We start from the raw sequence: 22,070 nt of genomic DNA on the forward strand, positions 1-22,070 counted from the left end.
CTTAGAGAAAGCTTTTGACAATGTTGACTGGAATACTCTCTTTCAAATTCTAAAGGTGGCAGGGGTAAAATACAGGGAGCGAAAGGCTATTTACAATTTGTACAGAAACCAGATGGCAGTTATAAGAGTCGAGGGACATGAAAGGCAAGCAGTGGTTGGGAAGGGAGTAAGACAGGGTTGTAGCCTCTCCCCGATGTTATTCAATTTGTATATTGAGCAAGCAGTAAAGGAAACAAAAGAAAAATTCGGAGTAGGTATTAAAATCCATGGAGAAGAAATAAAAACTTTGAGGTTCGCCGATGACATTGTAATTCTGTCAGAGACAGCAAAGGACTTGGAAGAGCAGTTGAACGGAATGGATGGTGTCTTGAAGGGAGGATATAAGATTAACATCAACAAAAGCAAAACGAGGATAATGGAATGTAGTCGAATTAAGTCGGGTGATGCTGAGGGTATTAGATTAGGAAATGAGACACTTAAAGTAGTAAAGGAGTTTTGCTATTTGGGGAGCAAAATAACTGATGATGGTCGAAGTAGAGAGGATATAAAATGTAGACTGGCAATGGCAAGGAAAGCGTTTCTGAAGAAGAGAAATTTGTTAACATCGAGTATAGATTTAAGTGTCAGGAAGTCATTTCTGAAAGTATTTGTATGGAGTGTAGCCATGTATGGAAGTGAAACATGGACGATAAATAGTTTGGACAAGAAGAGAATAGAAGCTTTCGAAATGTGGTGCTACAGAAGAATGCTGAAGATTATATGGGTAGATCACATAACTAATGAGGAGGTACTGAATAGGATTGGGGAGAAGAGGAGTTTGTGGCACAACTTGACCAGAAGAAGGGATCGGTTGGTAGGACATGTTCTGAGGCATCAAGGGATCACCAATTTAGTATTGGAGGGCAGCGTGGAGGGTAAAAATCGTAGGGGGAGACCAAGAGATGAATACACTAAGCAGATTCAGAAGGATGTAGGTTGCAGTAGGTACTGGGAGATGAAGAAGCTTGCACAGGATAGAGTAGCATGGAGTGCTGCATCAAACCAGTCTCAGGACTGAAGACCACAACAACAACAACAAATCGCTTAAGGCAAATGCCTTCGAAAACGACTTCGGCGATTTCCTTACTAGAACCAAGGTGCTGTTGCGAATCAGGTCGGGACTTCACGGGCAATGTGCGGTCTTGCGTTACCTTGCTGAAAGATAACGCCACGGAGACCTTGAAGTTGGGGGCGGTGTCACTGGCCTTAACATGTCAGGATTGTAACGCCTGCTGTTCATATTACCTATTATCCGAACCGGAGGTGATCGAGTTGTGTACACAATGGACATGTCCATCGTAATGCTGTAGAGAGAACAGGACGTATCGGAAAATTCGGCTTGTTGCCACTCCTGTGTCAGTGCAGTCGTTGAAAGCACCGCTGTAGGTGCGCCACTATGCTGGCGCGATACTATGCTGTCGCGTCGGCGGAAGCAGCACGAATGATCACCGCGTCGACAGTCCGTGGTGCTACAGACGTCGTCGCACTGCCCATGTGGATACTTGTCCAACTGCAAACTAGCCCAAATCCTGACTCAAGCTGCGTGACGTGGCTGTACGATCTTTCACGCCCGATCGATCAGCCAGGACATTATGGCACCAGCCTACTATCCATATAAACTCCTCCAGGCTATAGCAGCGTTACCCAGCGAGGAATGACTGCTAGTCAGACATACGCACTGTGCATGTAGTATCAGTGAGCGTGCTGTCCTTACGTAGAATGGCGAGGGCGCGAGATCTACTTGAGTTTCACCGATGACAGATTATTATGACCCGGAGGCTAGGCACGAGCGTTTCGGAAACTGCACAACTTGTCGGGTGTTCAAGGAGTGCTGTCGTGAGTGTCTTCAATACGTGGCAAAACCAAGGCGAAACCACGTCCAGTCGTCGTAGGGTTGGGCGGCCACCCCTCATTACAGATGTCGGACGTCGTAGGCTGGGCAGACTGGTAAAACTGGTCAGAGGCGAACTGTGGCGGATTAAAATCAGACTTTAATGCTGGACAAAGTGTGTCTGAACACACAGTGCACCGAGGAATCCTAACGATGAGCCTCCGCAGCTAACGACCCGTGCTTGTGCCAATGTTAACACGACGACATCGCCAACTACGACTGAAGAGACCATCGGCACTTGACGTTGGCTCTGTGGCAGAGCCTTGCATGGTCTGATAAATCCCGATACCTTCTTCATCATGTCGATGGGAGGGCGCGAATCTGTCTTCTTCCAGGGCACATCTCCTTGACACCTGTATGACGGGACGGAGACAGGCTTGCGGTGGCTACATTATGCTCTGGAGAATATTCATGTGGGCATCCATGGGTTCAGCTGCGCTCGTGCAAAGTACCACGACGGCTACTGAGTGTCGTAGGCTTGTTGCAGACCACGTACACCCCTTCATGACCATCATGTTCCCCGACGGCAGTGGCATCTTTCAACAAGATAGTGCACCATGTCACGAGGCCAGGAGTGTGATGGACTATCCGTGGCGTCAGAGCTCATCGCCCCCCCCCCCCGCCAACCCCCCTTCCCCCCCCCCCCCGTCCCGACCACCCTCCCGGGATTTACGGGAATTAGGTGACTTTCATGTGCAGATGTGGTGCCAGTTCCCTCCAGCGAGCTACCAAGGCCTCACTGTTTCCATGCCACGACGTGTCGCCGCTGTTATCCGTGTCAAAGAATGACGTACCGGCTGTTAGGTATGTGGTCATAATGCTACAACGGTGGGGCCGCTGAGATCCTGCATAGCGTTGAGTATGCACCTCCTGAACCCATCGATTCCATATTCGGGTGACAGTCGTGGGATCGTGTTACACAGGTATGTGCCGGGCAAAATTCTGAGGGATGGAAAAGACCTACAGCGGCTCGACAACCGTGTTAGGACGCTGCTACGAAAGGAAAGAGAGCTTCCCTGCAAATTTAAACGGGACCAAAACCTCGCAGACGAACAAATACTAACCGGAGCCAAATTTAGCGAAAGGAGGAATATGCATGAAGCGAAAGTAAAATTCTATATACCGGTTTAACAGAAAATCCTAAGAAGTTTTGGTCTTACGTTAAATCTATAAAACGGATCGAAGCGATCTGTCCATACACTCTTTGATAATAAAGGCATTAAAACAAAGGATGACACAGAAAAGGCCGAAATACAGAACGTCTTTTTCCAGAACTATTTCACCGAGGTAGAGTGCACTGTAGCTCCTTCTTTAAATCGTCACACGAACGACAAAATAACAAAATCTGTGTGAATTTCTAAGGGACCAAACTGCTGAGGTCATCGGTCCCTAGACTTACACACACTTAAACTAACTTATGCTAAGAACAACACACACACCCATGCCGCAGGGAGGACTCGAATCTCCAGCGAGAGTGGCCGCGCAGTCCGTGACATGGCCCCTCAAACCGCTCGGCCACTCCGCGCGGCACAAAATGATAGATATCGAAAAAAGTGACCAATGGATAGAAAAACAACTGAAATCGCTCAACAGTGGAAAGGTTACTGGACCCGACGGGATACCAGTTCCACTCTACACACAGCGCGCGACGGAACTTGCTGCTCTTCCAGCAGCAGTGTACCATAGTCTCTAGAACAGCGAAGCATTCCTAATCGTTGGAAAAAAGCAAAGGTCAATCCCGTTTTCAAGGATAGTCGTCGAACAGACGCACAAAACTATACGCCAAAATCAGTGACGTCAGTCTGTTGCACAATTGTAGAACATCTTTCACGCTCGCGTGTTCTGACATTTCTGAAGACCGAAAATTTCCTCTGTAGGAACCAACACGTGTTCCGGAAACAACGATAGTGTGAAACCCAAATTGCTCTGTTTGCCCACTAGGCACAGAAAACAGTAGATTCAGGCGCCAAGGTAGATGCCGTATTCCTTGACTTCCAGAAGACGTTCGATGCAGTTCCGCACTGCCGCCAAATGAACACAACAGGAGCGTGCAGAATGCCAGACGAACTGTGTGACTCTACAGAAGAGTTTCTAACAAACAGAACACAGCCTGTCATTCTGAAATGAGAGAAGTCTTCAGACATAAAAGTAACTAGGGCGTGCCCCAAGGGTGTGTTATAGGTCCACTGGAACGACCACAAAAAACTAATCGCAGACAAAGCAGATGCCAGACTGAGATTCGTTGGAAGAATTCTCAGGAAATGTGGTCCACCCAAAAAGGAGGTAGCTTACAAAACACAATACTTGAATATGGGTCGTCAGTCTGGTATCCGTATTAGACAGGATTGATAAAGAAAACAGAGAAAATCCCAAGAAGAGCAGCGCGTTTTGTTACAGATTTATCTAGTAAGCACGAAAGCGTCACTGTGATGATCAACGAATTCCACTGGCAGAGAGGCATTCTGCATCACGGTATGGTCTACGGTTGAAGTTCCGGCAGCGTATGTTGCTACTAGAGTCAACGAATATTTTGCTTTCCTCTATATATATCTCGCGAAAAGACAATGAAGATTAAATTAGAGGTATTCGAGCTCACACGGAGGCTTACCGGGAGGCGTTCTTCCCGCGAACCGTATTGTGAGCGCAAAATGCCGTGGCCGCTAGATGTGCTGTCGGCTGGGGAAGCGCAGGGAGAGCGGCAGTGGTGGGGAGTCGCTGAGGGCTCTGGAGGGGAGGTGACGTTCTGAACTGAAGCCTACACTCACATTTTTTGTAAATATTAAGTGGGGCCCCTCCACGCCCATACTTGCATGTTGGCCAATTGAAAAATCTGTCACTTCTGCTTTCGTTGGTATCTAAAAAGAATTCCGCCGAAAATGCAACGATTTATTTTCGCTTGCCTTGGTAACCATTTGTAACTTTCACAGAAGCGTCATGATTGGCGAATTTTGAGTAAAATCTACACATTTCTCTGGTTGCCATGTCGAACTTGTATTCTTTTACCAAAGCACAGCGGAGTTTACAATGTCTCACCTCACTAACCTGTTGTGCAGACACAACTGCGAGAGAATTCTGAAACAGTGACTTATTAAGTGATGAACTGAGGAAAAGTAAAGTCAGTTGCTTATGAAAAAGCACATCCTCGGTACAAATAAAACGTGTAGTGGCTTCACACTTGTCGTTCCAAGACCCATAGCATTTCTCGTTTCACCAGTTATCGACGGCCTTTAAAAATTACATTCCTTCGCCGAAAAAGTCTGTAGTTACTGGAATAATACGGTAGGTAATGAAGTTTTACGTAATAATGATACGGTAAAATACTCTCCTCTTTGCGTGCTATCAATTGCCAAAATCTCATTTCGATATCTGAAACCGTTTATGAAATATGAGGAATGTTGTGGATATTTCATTCTGGCTTTATCACAGGCACGGCGCGATCGCAAATGAGTGTACTACGCCAGATCAGTTTTCCCGAGATTGGTGACAGATAAATACCTCTACCCAAGTCCAAAGAAAAATACAGTATGTTAGCTAAATTTCATACGCAACATATGCACCAAACGCAAAATCATAGCGACCTCCGTTTCTCATTGCACACTTTTCCGAATTTTGTGCAGTGTCTTACTTTCACGTAAATACCACAGTAAATATGACCATTAACGAAATGATGGGCACATCATCATGAACCTGACATATAAAACTATAAGTAAAGCAAAATTGATATTTTTTACCGAATAGTTTCTGTAAAATCGTTTGAGAGAGATTGCAGGGTGCGCGCCTCGATTCTGTCATCTCTGACCGGTCGAAAGGTTTAAAATGCATATCGGCCTGTCCTTCCAGACACGAATGGCCCCTCCCAGCGCTTTGGACGAAATCTGGTCACTGCGCATCGGCCACCGTATCCTGTGCGAGCTATACGCGACTGGAACAGGAAAAGTGGGGAGTGACAGCGGTACACACAGTACCCTTCGCTACATACGCTTGTGGAGTGTACATGTAGATGCAGAATGATAAACCACAGCGTAAATACGCCACGATACTCCTCTGTATAATTGCGACATGTGCTGGTAAACGTTTTCCCTTCTTATACGAGGTAAAGAACGGCCCTTTCACAAACTTCCAGTATCCAAATGCGATTTGTGAATAAGAAACCCGTTGTGTAATCTCTCCTTATGTACAGAAGATACATGGTGTTATCCTACCTACTTTGTGCGGTTGCTCTCAAATATCTGCGCACGTAGTAAATGTCATGCAAGTTTGATGTCTGGTGCTTGCCGCCTTGACTGCCAGCACTGTACGTATGCACGGCCGAAGAGTATTTGTAGTCCGCTCCTGTTTAATTCAGGGCCTTGTACCTGCGCCATTTGCACAAGGAAAAAACAACGAGCGGGGCATCCCATCAGTCAAAAGAGTCACGAGGGGAAAAAAGTTGTTAGGAGCGGTGGTGGAAGCGCGAATTATGGTGTGTGCGGAGGTACGGGGCGTAATTGCTGGCGCGTAGGAACAATGCCGCGGGTCGGCGCTCTCGCCTCGCTCACCTCTGGGCCAGCACGCTAATTAACGGGACAGCCGCACAATAGCCGCCCACGCGGCGACCGGCGCTAGCTAATACCGCAAAACTACCGCAACCCCTGCCCGGTCTCTCCGGATCCACATTGAACCGTGTCGTCGTCACAGTCCTTAGTAGATCTCCACTCGACAAACGGGGGGTATATAGTCTGCCGATACAATTTCGCCCTCGTCGTATTCCATTCGCGGGTGACGCGACGAAAGGACGACGGCAGATACTACACACGAAATTATTATCATCTACTACACACAGGTGACTTCGCGATCAGACGTAGAAGATCTTGCGATGACGGCCGGCCGCCGTATCATCCACTGCCATATGACGTGTTACAACCTCGGTGAAGCTTAGTAGACGTCATGTGACCTCTGTCATCGGTATGAGGCTGGGACACGGGTGCCACCCGTTCACCTATACCGGTTGAAAATCATCGCTCCTGGCCACTGACCAGGACACAACGCCGGTGGCCGATCTGAACCACGTCATACTGTCGCGTACCGAGTACTCGGCCGCGCAGCTGGTCTTTTATAGAAAATTGGTTGCAAAGGGCTACCCCCTCTCTACAAGTGTAACTTCTTTATTTCACCGGTTCGGTATACAGGGTGTATAATAATTAATGGTGTAAACGCATGCAGTTGAAAGTACACGATACTAGAAGCAAAAAGGTCTCAGTAAACGTAGGGTCGGAAATGCTAACCTTAAGAGCTAGGAGCAATTTTTCATCTTCGATACTGTGAAACAAATCTCTTCTACTGCAAGCTCTTTGCTTTTCACAGTTTCGGAAGTAGTAGTATGGACCAAAACAAGAAAAACTGCCCAGTAACCATTTGCTCTAAAATGCATACCTTAAAAGCTAAGCAAATTGTTCATTAGAAGAGCTGTGTTTCCAAGTAGCGAAGATGAGCACGTGCTCATAGCTCTTAAGGTATGCGTTTTAGAGCACACGCTTACAGGACATTTTTTTCTTGTTTCGATCCCTACTACTACTTCCCAAAATGTGGAAAGCAACGAGCTTGCAGTAGAAGAGATTTGCTTCACAGTATCGAAGATGAAAAATTGCTCGTAGCTCTTAAGGTATGCATTTTCGACTCTGTATTTACTGAGACTTTTTGCTTCTAGTATTCTGTACTTTCGACTGTATGCGTTCACGCCATTAATTATGATACACCCTGTATACACGTATTATTTGCTCGTGGACTATTTACAAGACGCCGGTATCCAGCTTTGACCTATACGTTGTGTCCTCCCATGTAACCAGCCTGGTTCGATAACAGGGACGTCTGTTAGCATTTTTACATTGCATTATGAACTTATCTTTGTAAGCGACGTCGTCGTGCAGCGTTCAGTTGTGAGTTGTTGTGTACGTCATTCTCCTCTCGAACCGGCCCAGGTTCGAGACACAGGTTCGAGACAGGCCCTGAGACACAATTTTGTATTTTTTTAATTTATACGAGGGTTGGAACTTTAATAGTGGCAACTATTTATTAACAGCTCGTACAAAACAGATACGTGTTTCAAAGTTTTACTGACCTTCAAAGTAGTCACCAGCATTGTGTATAACCCGTTGCCAGCGATGTGGAAGTCGTAGGATACTCTTAGCAGTGCCAGTTGTGTTGACAGTTCGAGCGGCGCGGTCTGTTGCCCGACGAATTTGTAGCAGTTCTCAAGCGAATGCCGTGAAGTGTTTCCTTCAGTTTAGAAATCGTGTTGAATTCACGAGGGCTTAAGTCAGGGGAGTGCAGTAGGTGGTATAGCACTTAGCAGCCCCATCAGTCAAACAAATCAGTAACAGCTTCCACTGCATGTGCTTGAGCATTGTCCTGTCAATGATGGTCAGGTCCTGCAGAAAGTGGCATCACTTCTGTCTCTAAGCTGGTCGTAGGTTGTGTTCGAAAAATGAAGGTGAGCTAGCCTAGCCTGGCAGTGGTGCTGCCGCCGGACACACTGCGTTAAAGTCGGGTGTGAAATTCTGCTGTGTCTGCCGGCGAGCTCATGTTAAATTTAAGAACGATTGTATCAGACAAAAAATTAATTTTTGCGTATGTTTAAAATTTATGAATGGAATAGAGAAAGTGGCAATTGATAATACTGAACTTCGTTTTCTCGTCAAATAGTACGATAGCTTACGCTGTACAATTACAAAAATGTGCAGGTAGCCCGATAATTTTTCAAAAATCGTGGACAGGATTGTAAATAGGACGTCTATGGTGTTAGTTCAGTAACGATAGCAGCATGTGACCGAGATAAGGAGGGGAGATGACGAGCTGATTTAGATATATGGGACAAGATCCGACAAGGAAAAGGATGGCGCAGAAGCTGGCCGTGTCCTTCTCAAGGGAACGATCGCAACTACGTTATGATTGGTGTTGATTTATTTATGGGATTATATAGAGAACACCTTAAGTTGACATGCGTTACACCAAGCACCAGTCGAACTGATAGACAGATGCACATTACTGGTATCCTCCCTAGGAAGTCTGTTGTAGCTTCGTCAGTAAATTTCTGCAGGGGGGCTGAGACCACTGCAGAACCGTTCTGACATTTGTCCTCCTACATATACACAAGCCGTGGGAAACCTAAATATGGATGGCCGCGAAGAAATATTGAATCAGCTCCTTTCCTCACACGCGTCTGATGCCTTAGCAACTACGCAAACTCTGACAGTAGAGAATATGTGGGGAGTACAGTAAGTACTGCAACGCATTCTCTGTCGGCCAATTTCGGTTAAAAAATGCGGAATTTGCTGCGAGACATCGTGGAATATTCCCCTACAGACCCTATAGTTTCACGAAGTTCCAGAAGGTCCGATACTGGAAGCGATATACGTAGCTTTCGAAATCGCGTCTGTAACTGAGGTGCATTCCAAGCAGAGAGCCGTGACTGAGTTTCTCTTGGCGGAAAACCAGAGCATCCCAGATATACATAGGCACTAGCAAAATGTCTACGTAGACATGGTAGTGAACAAAAGCACGGCGAAACGTCTGTCATTATCGCAACAAGGTCACGCAAACCTGTCCGATGTCCCGGCTTCCATCCGGCTGCATACAGCTGTGACTCCTGCAATGTTGGAACGTCCGGACACACTCATTCGAGGCGATCGACGGATCAAAATCAAGTACGTACCTCGCTGCTCAACTGGACGTCTTTGTTGGTGGTGCTGGCATACTCGTCCACCAGTTGGGGTTATTCAAAGATGTGTGCCAGCTGGATTCCTCGTCGCCTAACAGAAGATCATACGGAGCAACGAAGGACCATCCATATAGAATTTACGTTACGAGGCTGATCGTGACAATTTTTTCGTTGGACATCGACACAGGCAATGAAGTATGGCTTCATCACTTCGAACCAGAAACAAAACGGCAATTCATGGAGTGGCACCACACCACTTTCGCTCCCAAAAACATCAGTCACACCTGTGACCAACAAAGTCACGCGACGGTCCTCTGGGACACTGAAGAGGTTATTCTGTTTGATGTCCTCCCTCTTGGTGCAACGACCAATTATGAAGTGTATTGTGCTACCCTCAGAAAATTTAAGAAACGACTTCAGCGTCTTTATCGTCGCAAAAAAGTAAATTATCTTCTCGTTCTCCGTGATAATGCAAGGCCTCACACAAGTCGGAGCATCTCACAGAACTTCATTGGACTGTTCTTCCTCATCCACTCTACAGCCCGGATCCCGTAACTTCTGACTTTCATCTGTTTGGCCCAATGAAGTATGCACTCCACAGGGAGCAGTAGTGGATGACGCCGAGGCTATTGATGCAACAAGACGCTGGCTCTGGAACAGATGAGCAACAACAGTTCAATGAAGTACCATGAGAGTGGTACCTAGCGGGCATTCAGGCCCTTCCAGTAAGGTCGCCTCAGGCCGTCGCATTGAACGAAGATTATGTTGAAAAATAGGATTTTGCAGCCAGATGAGTGGAGACTAATACTCTGTATTGGAATCCTGAATGAAACCAGCCTTTCTGAAAAAAAAAAGTGTGTTGCATTACTTATTGAACGCCCCTCGTATAAACCTCGCTTCCATTCATCACTATGACTGAAGAGCTAATAGAAGATACAAAACCTTACAACTACTAAATAATTCTGTAAAGTTGGTATACAGCGAATGAGCGGCGTAAAACGAGGAATTTCCACGGCAAATTCACGCTTTTGCTCTATTCAGCCTCGCTCTTCTCGCTTGTAATATTCCTAAAATTTCAAATTTTTCTTTAGTGTCCATTCTTCCGACACAGCTGGTGACGGTGTACTACGAATTAATATAGTTTAAGCTTTCACTCACTCTGCAATCGCTAATAAAAGGTATTCACGTTTCTTTACTAACGTAGAAATTTTGCAGTGCTGGTGCAGTCACGAACGTCAACATGTCACCGAGGCAGCAGCTACAGCGCGCAAATAGAATTCTGTTGGAATGTTAGCGCTCTAGTGGCGAATACATTAGCATCACGCTTGTGCACAGTGGTGCAGTGCAATGTTTACAGTTCAATTAACACGATCGTACACTGCTACAAACTGAACTCCAGAGCCGCCTTAGTGCTTCACAAATAGAAAAGCGACTACGGACCCGGAACAGCACAGTGTCTCATTGTGGCTGGTACTGTCCATGCCTCCCTGCAACTGTGGATACGGACGAAGGAACTAGCACATTGGTTATGGCGGGAGGAGCGAGAATAAATTCCCCAACACCCATCATGATTACAATTTTTCGTTGTTTCCCTGAAAGCCGGGGATTATTCCCTGAACCGACGCACACCCTTCCCTATCCGCAGTTACAGTTTAATGTATAATACAAACTGCGGCGTGACATAGCCTCAGTTCGGTTCAACTCACTTTAATGTAATAAATTTTGGACCTGTTACGTGAAAAATCTAAACAGATCGCACATCACTACAATTTATAAAGTCTCCCGCTGAGTTTTTCTGTCTGTATGCGAAGGCTAATCTGAGGCACTACATCAGGGGTTTTGATACGGTTTTCACTGATAGACGGACTGATTCACGAGGAAGGTTCTTCTACATTATTTACAAATATTTCCTACAAACTGGCTGAACTATGACGATGTTTGTCGATAAGTCGTATCTCCTGAAAGCTTTTTCCTGATGTACGCTGCCTAAGTCGTTTAAGTTATACTAGACTTTGGAGTTAATATTCAGTTACCAGACGTTGTTCTCTAAATTTTAACACAACTCCTCGCAATGGCCCGCACACAAAATTAACGCTACGCAAGATAAGTCAACCGGCCGACAGCCGTAGATACTTAGTGCTACTCTTGCGAAGCTGGGGTGGGTCGCTAGTATTAATTAGTCATGATACTGAAAGGCTACATATTTTTAGAACTACGTATTTATATAACATGTGGGCAATCAAGCAATACTTCGTCGGTCGTGCCCCACCTTGTACCTCGAATCAGTGGGAGGCTCTTTAACCATGGAACAACGAACTGAGTGTTTTTAATGTCTTATCAGCTTTACCGGCCTTGAAAATGGAAACCTGTGTTAGTTTCCAATAGCTTCTATTTCAGCTGGTTTAACTTGTAACTGGTTTTTGGTAATACTTCTGCTTCATTTGATTGCATTACTGAATCTTGTTGTGTAGTAGAATAATAATTAAACATATTAACAATTACATATAATATATTAACAGCATATAACAATTAACAATATACGAACAATTAAATATAATAGTGAAAAGATTTTCTCGACTGCAACGCTTTTAAATTTCACTCGAATATATTTTTCTTGGTACACGACCATCTTGTACTTTGGAACGTGTTCTCACATCTGGAGAAACCTTAATTTTCCGGAGCAATTTTTGTAATTTCAGAAAAAAGATTCCAGCACATAAAAAGTGAATGCCACCATATAAAAACGGAATAAGATAATATATTAAATTTCTATTATACAGATGGCTAGAGGCAGAAGTCTGAAAAGGGTACAGAGGTACAATACTCTCCCGTACATATAGTTATATGATATGTTAACTGTTAGTAGTAACTATTCTTAATACACAATGAAAACACAAAACAGAATGCTGAATATATTTTAAGATAAAGCTACATATAATAGCAGGAATATAATTAAAGCCCTAAGTGAATAACTTTCAGCTTAAATTGCTACAGATATTACTGGCTGCCTCGAAAGAGCTAGAGATTTGCCAACTAACTATAACAATACTCACATCAAGACCCATTATTACTACATTATTCAACATTTCCTCCACTGGCACGTAGGTGCGTTGGCAGTCCTCGAGTTCATGCAGATGCGTGTGAGTGATCAGTGCATTTTTTTAAAAATGGTTTCAGTTAATTACATCTTAGTCATGCCTACCATTCTATACTAGAGAAGAAACACTGCGAGTTAGTCTTGTACTTTGCTTTTCGAATCTATTGGCCTCAGGCTGCTAATTAAGAGTGTTCACTTGATCTTACAAACTGAAAGTTGAGGAGTTGCATTTCACACATACGATGTCGGGACGGATGCTGCTTCCACAAACAAGGCCAATGTTTGAAACTGAGTGCTGCCTCCCTTAACCCAAAACATCGACAGTCACATACAGTACAAAAATGGTTCAAATGGCTCTGAGCACTATGGGACTTAACTTCTGAGGTCATCAGTCCCATAGAGCTTAGAACTACTTAAACCTAACTAACCTAAGGACATCATACACATCCATGCCCGAGGCAGGATTTCAACCTGCGATCGTAGCGGTCGCGCGGTTCCAGACTGTAGCGCCTAGAACCGCTCGGCCACCCGGCCGGCCATACAGTACAGTCAGAGAATTAGTGTTTTAATCAACCCTCTGAGTAACAGTGGGTTTCTGTCTCAAACCACCATTTTATTAACTTTGTTTTTCAGTACCAGTATCTTTCGCACGAAACCACCGAAGTTATTGAAAAATGGAGACATCTAGTGGTCCATGAGGTACTTCTACGAATGTAGTGCATTGGGCCAGTCATTTACAGCGTTCAAAGCAATAGTCAGCGCGTAGATTGCGCTTCGTGACTGAAGGACATTGTGATATGTGGTATTTTTTGTAGTGATCATATTAAGGAGATCGCTGGCAATGAAAATAATTAATTAGTCTACCGTAAATTTGAATTTGTTCTACTGCCTTCATAATTGGTTTCGAAATTAAACTAGTGGGGCAGATTGTACTTTCGATATTAATTTATTAAATGTTAGCGCAATTTTTGCTTGTTCTTTAGGATTATAATTTCTTTTCGGCATAATGAAATCATGCGACTTTCGGTATGTGGGATTGTATCTAGGAGTAAAGCGAAATTGCTTTCTGTTATATCACATGAAATGGTTGGTGGTTGAAAACTATGTCCCAGCGGTTCCACAGTGAAACCATATCCTTAAAACAACTGACTCTTTATTTTTTGCCAATTTCTTCAAGTATTTCGCTTACTTTGATAATAAAGGTTAAATTAGTGAAAAATTTTAATATATTATTATTTTTATATTGGCGGGACTGAAAAGGTTAACGGAAAACTTTTTAATATAACTTCTGCAACATGAACATTGGCACTCGAATACAAGTTCATACTAAATTTATGTGTGCAATCGATGTTTATTTATTCACCTAAGTATGTGAAGCTGTTAGCAGCAAGAGTATCGGTTGTGTTTCTCCTGTATGAAGGTAGATTGGATTCGACAACGGTAGGGAACGGATTGAGTTCGGCAATCGCCTAGTGTGATTCAGATAATCAACGGAACACGTACATCAGAACTGAAACCCCTTGTCCTGAACGGCCACACAGTGTCTCAACCTCTACGCCAGTTCACCCGGTCACAGAGACAAAAATAAATCCGTTGCTCTAATATCGGGAATCTTGTGGGGCTAAGCGTCTAAAAAAAGAAAAGAAAAAATAACAGAGTGAAGAGAAATCCTAGCGGTAATCAAGCTGTTCAGCGTTCGTCGAAGCGAAATAAACCGTATGGAATGGGCTATTATACCTGGTGCCGAGAGAGAAATGTGATGTCTACACGAGATGGCGTTCCGCTTTATGGACATTCCCTTCACTTTTAGAGGCAACCGAGCTATCGGCAACGGTGTGATTTCGTTTTATATTACGACGTTAAACTCTGGCGTAGGACATACGAAAGCGTTAAACAGTGGTGCTAGATTTCTCCCAAAGAAATCGAAAACAGCCCTCCGGCTGCAGAAAGGACAAAACGACACGCGGAAAAAGTGCAAATAACGTCGCATGCATGTCAAAACGCGACTAAAGAATGGATGTGACTTGTTTGTTTTCCACTATTACGAACAAGAAGAACATAGGTGTCGACATAAAAATGCTGGAGGAAAGGCAGCAGGCGGAGTATATACTCAGCATGAAATGCGTCGAGAGAACAATCTAATCTCAGACAATACAAGAGCTGAAACGAGAAAACTACTAAAACAGGGCCAGAACTCACGGGAAATGTTCACTTGGAATACAACACACAACACTTTCTATTACACTTTTGTTTTTCGGTTATTACAAAAGCCACGTAGCGAAATAGGAAATAATGTCTCTTTCTTAAACGGCTACGCTATAAAAATAACATTACTGAGTATAACGTGGCACACTGTTTATGGCGACTAGCCATTTTTCGCATAGTCCTCTGCCGTCATGTCAGTTTATGGTATATCTCTGGCTGGCTGTATAACTCTGTTACGATCTACCTGACCCACCGCTGAGGGGTTTCATTTCTACGAACTACAGCTGGACTGAACAATATAAGCAAAGACAACGACCCTATAAAACTTAAGTCAGTAGTAAAATTTACGCTTTCCTCAATCTGAAGGTCGCTGTGTATACCACAGTGCTGTAGAGGAATGGTACTATTGTAGGATATACGGACTGCATTTCTCCCGATAACAGAGGGATCCACAGATTAACGTTAAATCTTAACCATGCTGCCATGCACTATTCAGTCACAAAAGAAGGTATTTTTTGTGTACTTACCACAGTATAAAGTGCACGTAGATATTTTTTGCTCGTCTTCAATGACAAACAAGATGATGATGAGCGATAGGGTTCTCGATGGGTCAGGGAATCATACCGAAAATTATGGGCAACAGGGTCGACTATCTTGGAAAAAGTGACAACGAGAGTCTCATAAACTCAGTCTAAATCCAGTTTCACAACACCAACTTCCTTCTCCAAATCGGCTACTCGTGATGGTGCGCCTAGCATGTTCGCGTGTAAATCAGTCGCACCTATATCTACAATGACGGAAAAAAAAGACGCAGCACCAAGACGGAGTTACGCGACGTAAATGAAATTTGGTACTCGTGTTTCTACATCTGAAAGATGATGTCTATTCAAAATTTGGGCCAGTCGCATACGATTGACGCTAGCAGCGCCACTATCAGGATGGAAATCACTTTTGCTTTGAATAAACGCTGAAACGGTCGTGAGGATTAGTTACCTCTGAGATTGGACGTGATGAGCTGATGTTAGTCAAGAATGCCTTTAAGGCGACAAAGACGCCATTATCAGCACCTCTCTGAGTTTGAACGAGGTCGTGTTATAGAGCTACGAGAAGCTGGATGTTCCTTCTCCGATACTGCTGAAAGACTTGGCACGAACGTGCAACTGTACAGAACTGCTGCAGCGGTAGTCAGGAGAATGTACGGTCACAAGAAGACCAGGCTCGGAACGGCCACGTGCCACCACCGATAGTGAAGAGCATCGTGTTCAACGTACGGCTCTGGCGCATCGCACTGTATCTGCAGCAGCAATCTGACCAGCAGTTGGCACCACAGTGAAACAACGAACTGTTACAAATCGCTTACTTCGAGGACAGCTCCGAGCCAGACACCCTGTAGCGTGCCTTCCAGTGACCAAAACCACCGCCAGTTCGGCCTACAACTGGAGTTGTGGTCTGGGGTGCGACTTCGAATGACAGCAGGAGCACTCTCGTGGTTATCCCATGCACCCTCACTACAAAATTGTATGCCAATCTGGCGTTTCGACCTGCAGTGCTGTCATTCATGAACATCGTTCCAGGGGGTGTTTTCCAACAGGATAACGCTCGCCCACATACCGCCGTTATAGCCTAAGATGCTCTACAGAGTGTCAACATATTGCTTCGGCCTGCTCAATCAGCAGATCTGTCTCCAATCGAGCACATACAGGTACGCGACATCACCAGTGTCATTCACAACCAAATTTGTATTGACCGACCAAGTGCGACAGGGATGAAACTCCATCCCACAAACTGACATATGGCACCTGTACAACACAATGCATGCACGTTTGCATGCTTGCATTCAACATTATAGCGGTTACACTGATTATTAACGTACAAGCATTTCACATTTGCGATGGCGTATCTCGCGCTAAGATTGTGCTATGATCTGGCAATGTTAATCACTTACATATGTTACCTGAACGACTGTATTCCTGAAATTTCATTACTATACAGTTTTTTCTGTATTGGGATTTTTTTTCGTCAGAGTAGTAAGGTCAAAAGATATGTTCCGACATAAAAACCTGTTCCACCCGTACAATGGTTCCACTACAGACGCTTCTCAAGAAAATTAGTAACAAACCCGATTCGGTTACGTTTGAATCTTGGATACTTCCCAGCTCATTAACATCAAATAAGGGTCTTGAATTCTCTTTGCGACTTTGACAATATATCCGTTGCTGATATGTATCCTACTTCCTTCACTTGTTCTATATGCAGCATTCGTACACAGGTTTTTACGTAAGATCTGAACAAATCTGGCCTCCGTCTACAAATCTGGCGTCCATCTGCTTCGTGGTTTTCTCAGTTTCCTTACGCGTCCATATATATATTAGTAGGTGAGAAAGCCGGCGTTGCTCTGGTATTTATTTATTCCAATCTTCTATAAACCCATCTCCCCGTCCCCCTTCTCTCCGTCCATCTCCTCCCTCCTCTCTCTGTCCATCTCCTGTCTGCCCACGCCATCATCCACCTCTCAGTCCACCTTCTCCTCCGTCTTCTCTGTCCATCACTCATTTATCACCTCCATCCCAATGGGAGGTTGGTGGTTTTTACCTCCACAGTATTTCTCTGCAGTTAGTAATACGCGTAGAGCTTTTGGTTGAAATGGATCCAGAGGCTTAGGACGAGGCGTTGCAGATATGGGTGTGTGACATGTATTGGACACAGATATGGCTAATTTACTGCATTTTTACACTTACGTGTGCAGAGAGGATGTTAACTTTAACTGTGGTATTCAGCCGTGTGGGTTGATCTTAGGTCCCGAAACACGTTGACAAAATTATTGGCTCGCTTCAGTGTTCATTTTCGCAACCTGGCTGACACTCTGTAAGTAGGCTGTTTAGGTTTTTATGTTGGTAACGCCACGTAGTGTTCTGTATGAAAATCACTGGCTGTGCTGTGTGCAGTCTGTGGCTGGTTGGCATTGTTGGAATATTCACTATTGTAGTGTTGGGCAGTTGGATGTGAACAGCGCGTAGCGTTGTGCAGTTGGAGGTGAGCCGCCAGCAGTGGTGGATGTGGGGAGGGAGATGGCAGAGTTTTGAGAGCGGACGATCTGGACGTGTGTCCGTCAGAAAAAGGAAATTTGTAACACTCGATGTCATGACTTTTGAACACTATTAAGGTAAATACATTCTTTGTTCTCTATCAAAACCTTTCATTTGCTAACTATGCCTATCAGTAGTTAGTGCCTAAAGTAGTTAGAATCTTTCATTTAGCTGGCAGTATTGGCGCTCGCTGTACTGTAGTAGTTCGAGTAACGAAAATTTTTGTGAGGTAAGTGATTCATGAAAGGTATAGGTTATTGTTAGTCAGGGCCATTCTTTTGTAGGGATTATTGAAAGAAAAAGAAAAAGAAAGAAAGAAAGAAGAAGAAGAAGAAAGAAAAATTGTGTGTCAGTTTAGTGATGATCAGAATAAGCAAAGAGAGAAATGTCTGAGTACGTTCAGTTTTGCTCAGCTGTTTGAAAATCAAATAACGTAGAAGTTTACCAGAACAGTAATACATAATTTTCCAAAGGGGACGTTTCAACACTGAGCAGCACAAATAAGAGGCAAATTGTACTTTATACATTTAAAGGTATTCCAAATCAACTAAATACAGAAAATAAACACCCATAGGTCGTTTTCTAATATTTTTAGATTACCCCTTTTCATCCACATCCCCACTTCTAAGGTAGTGAGGAATCTTACTCCTACAGCATTTTTATGCGAATAAGAAGTGATGTACATAGAAAATTTGGTTGAAATTGCTGCATGTGTTCCTGCGTTATGCTTCAATGTCACCTCTTCTCATTGCCAATCCTATGGAATGTAGGTGATTCTTAACCACACAGAGCTTCTTTCCAGATACTATGCAAACAGTAAACCACCGGTCCTTTACAAAATACAAGTCTCCTGTATAAAACAACATAAAACGTGTGGTTACTTTATAAATGAATTACTGAGTTAAATACTTAACTTAAAGCGTATAAGTGACAAAAATTTTGGTCAAGGTTTGAAATTATGTTTTAAGTATGTTGGAAGTCGGTAGCTGCTGTCATTATCCAACACTGTACGAGTACAGTCTGGGTAATTTGCGCTCTGTTTTAAGAAATCCTAGTTTTTCACCCATCTCAGTGTTAGTGACGACGTGTGTGAGCTGAGGAGACGTACAGCAGCACGTCCTCATGCACCAATAACCAACCTGTAGTTGTCAGCCGCACTAACGGACGAATGGATCGCCCTCCCACAGCATGGGAGCACGGTGCAGTCCGTGGTGATCACATACCCTCTCTTTTAAGCACCATCAAAAATCGCGGTGACTTCAGTGTAATTACAGCCTTTGAGTAAAACTGTTTTTCATGTGGCAGATGACATAGCAATACTTGGTAATAACACACAGGAGGCAAAGGAAGCAGTGGAACGCCTACATGAAATAGCTGCCAAAACAGGTCTACAGATATCGTATGAGAAGATTCAACACATGGAACGACAACCAACAATGTACACATCATGCAAACGATGAATGGATACGTAAAAAGAGTCGAAAAATTTAAATATTTAGGGGAATACATACAAATAGGAGGATCAAACAAGCCATCCAACATAGAACGCACAGAAAGACTCCAGAAAGCATACAAACTCACATGGACACGTTATAATAAGAAAAGCATATCCAGACAGGCCAAAATTAGACACTACAAAACAGTTGTATTACCGGAAGCACTATATGCGTCAGAAACGATCACAATTGGAGCATCAGGCATTACAGAGACAGAAAAAGTATAACGCAAAATTCTCAGGAAAATATTAGGACCAATACACAAAGATGGAATATGGATGAAAAGACCTACCAATGAGTTATACCAACGCACTGATAGACTCACAGACATAATCAGAAAACGCAGACTAAATTTCTACGGACACATGCAGAGAATGGACAACACCAGACTTACAAAGAGAATTTTTGATGTAGTAAAACATTCAAGTCTTAAAACAAATTGGTATCATGAAATAGAGAAAGATATAAGGCAGCTGGGGATCAACAAATAAATGATAAAAGACAGAAAGGAATTCGGGAACAAAATTAGGAACGCAAAATTTATGGTAAATGAGAAGAGGAAGACGGGAGCATTATGGACGGAACAAAGGAAAAAAGAGCACAGAGAAAGGATGAAGGGATTTTGGGAAGAGAAAAGGAAGAAAGGAAAGAAGTGAAAATTGTGTCATAATGAGATATTTGAGTTTAAACACTGTCCATAAGGACATATATATATATATATATATATATATATATATATATATATATATATATATATATATATATATATATATATGGCAATAATTAAGTACTTGACATCTTCTCAAATTAAAGTACAATATCTTGTACAAACAAACCTGGATATTAAGACTTGCAATAACTATTGGAAATGTACTGCATCTGTAATATATCTGACTGTATGGCATTTCTCCCACCAAATTAAAACGCATTAAAAATATAAGACTACAACCAGCGCCGAGTGACCCATCAAAAAATCTTGTCAGATCATTCGATAGATATCTAACACTGAGGAAGACAACGAAGACGTGAGAGATTACAGCGCTCCGATCTCTACGCTCGACTGCATCATAAAAAAGTATTCAACACTAATCTAGTGTAAAACATTTACTAGTCGAAACAACAGGGCCATCAGACCTCCTCTTACACTGGAAAAGGGATTCACGCGTACAGTACCTTTTTTATACCACAGTTACCTAAGAAATATGACAAATAGTAATAAAATGATTTAAGCGTCTGTAGAAACAATGTGAGTAAATAACAGTGACAATGAACTAATAAAGTTAATACTCACAGTACTTCTACTACTGCTGCTGCCACTAGTAAGAATAATAATAACAATAATAATAATAATAATGTCATTAATAACAATACTGACCGTGGCAAATGTAAAAAGAATTTAGAGGTGTGCAAAATATGTTTTCTGATATAACGAGCAGCTAAGAATACTGGGAAATGAGGAAGATATGGCTGGAAGCAAGGATATACAGGGGTAACGACTGGTTACAGGGCCAATGCTTGTCATTATTGTTGCTTCAATAGATATGTCACTAATTGTCTTCCGAAGCCGGCCGGGGTGGCCGAGCGGTTCTAAGCGCTACAGTCTAGAACCGCACGACCGCTACGGTCGCAGGTTCGAATCCTGCCTCGGGCATGGATGTGTGTGACGTCCTTAGTTAGGTTTATGTAGTTCTAAGTTCTAGGAAACTGATGACCTCAGAAGTAAGTCCCACAGTGCTCAGAGCCATTTTTTTGTCTTCCGAAGCTGGGGATGTTATTCAGTTCTCTAATATAATGCGGGAGGTTATTCCAGAGGCAGGTCCCTGCTACTGAGAAGGACGTCGAGAAAGTGACTGAACGATGGAATGGGACGGTATCTTCACGGGGTCGTCATAATAATTTTTGCATATGGCACACACACACACACACACACACACACACACACACACACACACACACACACACACACACTCGGGCGCGCAACCGCCGCCACCAGAACAGAATTTGTGTACCCCATCTGCCCGTCCCGAGTGATATCCCATGTGAAAGTGCGCGAACGTTTCCTACAGGTTTGCGAATCGTGTAATTGAGGCGGGACGTCGGTACCAAACCGTTATTCAGTAACTCGGATGAGGGAAACGGCCTAAAAACGACATCCACGCTGGCCGGCATACCGGCCCTCGAATGCGATTTCGGGCCGGCGCGCCTCACCGAATCGTGGAAGCGGCGTGTTCACGCGTGCATCTATCCGGACAGGTCCTCGTTGCTTCATACCAAAATCCATACCTATTATAAAAATGAACGTATGTATGTTCCACATCTCCTCCTAAACCACAGGACCGATTTCAACCAAACTTCGTAGACATACCACTTACCGTCTAGAAAAATCGCTGTGGGGTAAGAACCACTTATCTATCAAACAGGTGGGGATATGAAAGAAGTGTATGTATCCCACTACACGCGAATACCCATACTTTATGCAACAAATATTTGAGAATGACAGCAATTAGTGACTTGCAACAAACTTTGCACATGATTTCAAACCTTTACAAAAATTTCCTGC

Source organism: Schistocerca nitens, chromosome 3, assembly GCF_023898315.1.
Source record: "Schistocerca nitens isolate TAMUIC-IGC-003100 chromosome 3, iqSchNite1.1, whole genome shotgun sequence".
Taxonomy (NCBI): Eukaryota; Metazoa; Arthropoda; class Insecta; order Orthoptera; family Acrididae; genus Schistocerca; species Schistocerca nitens.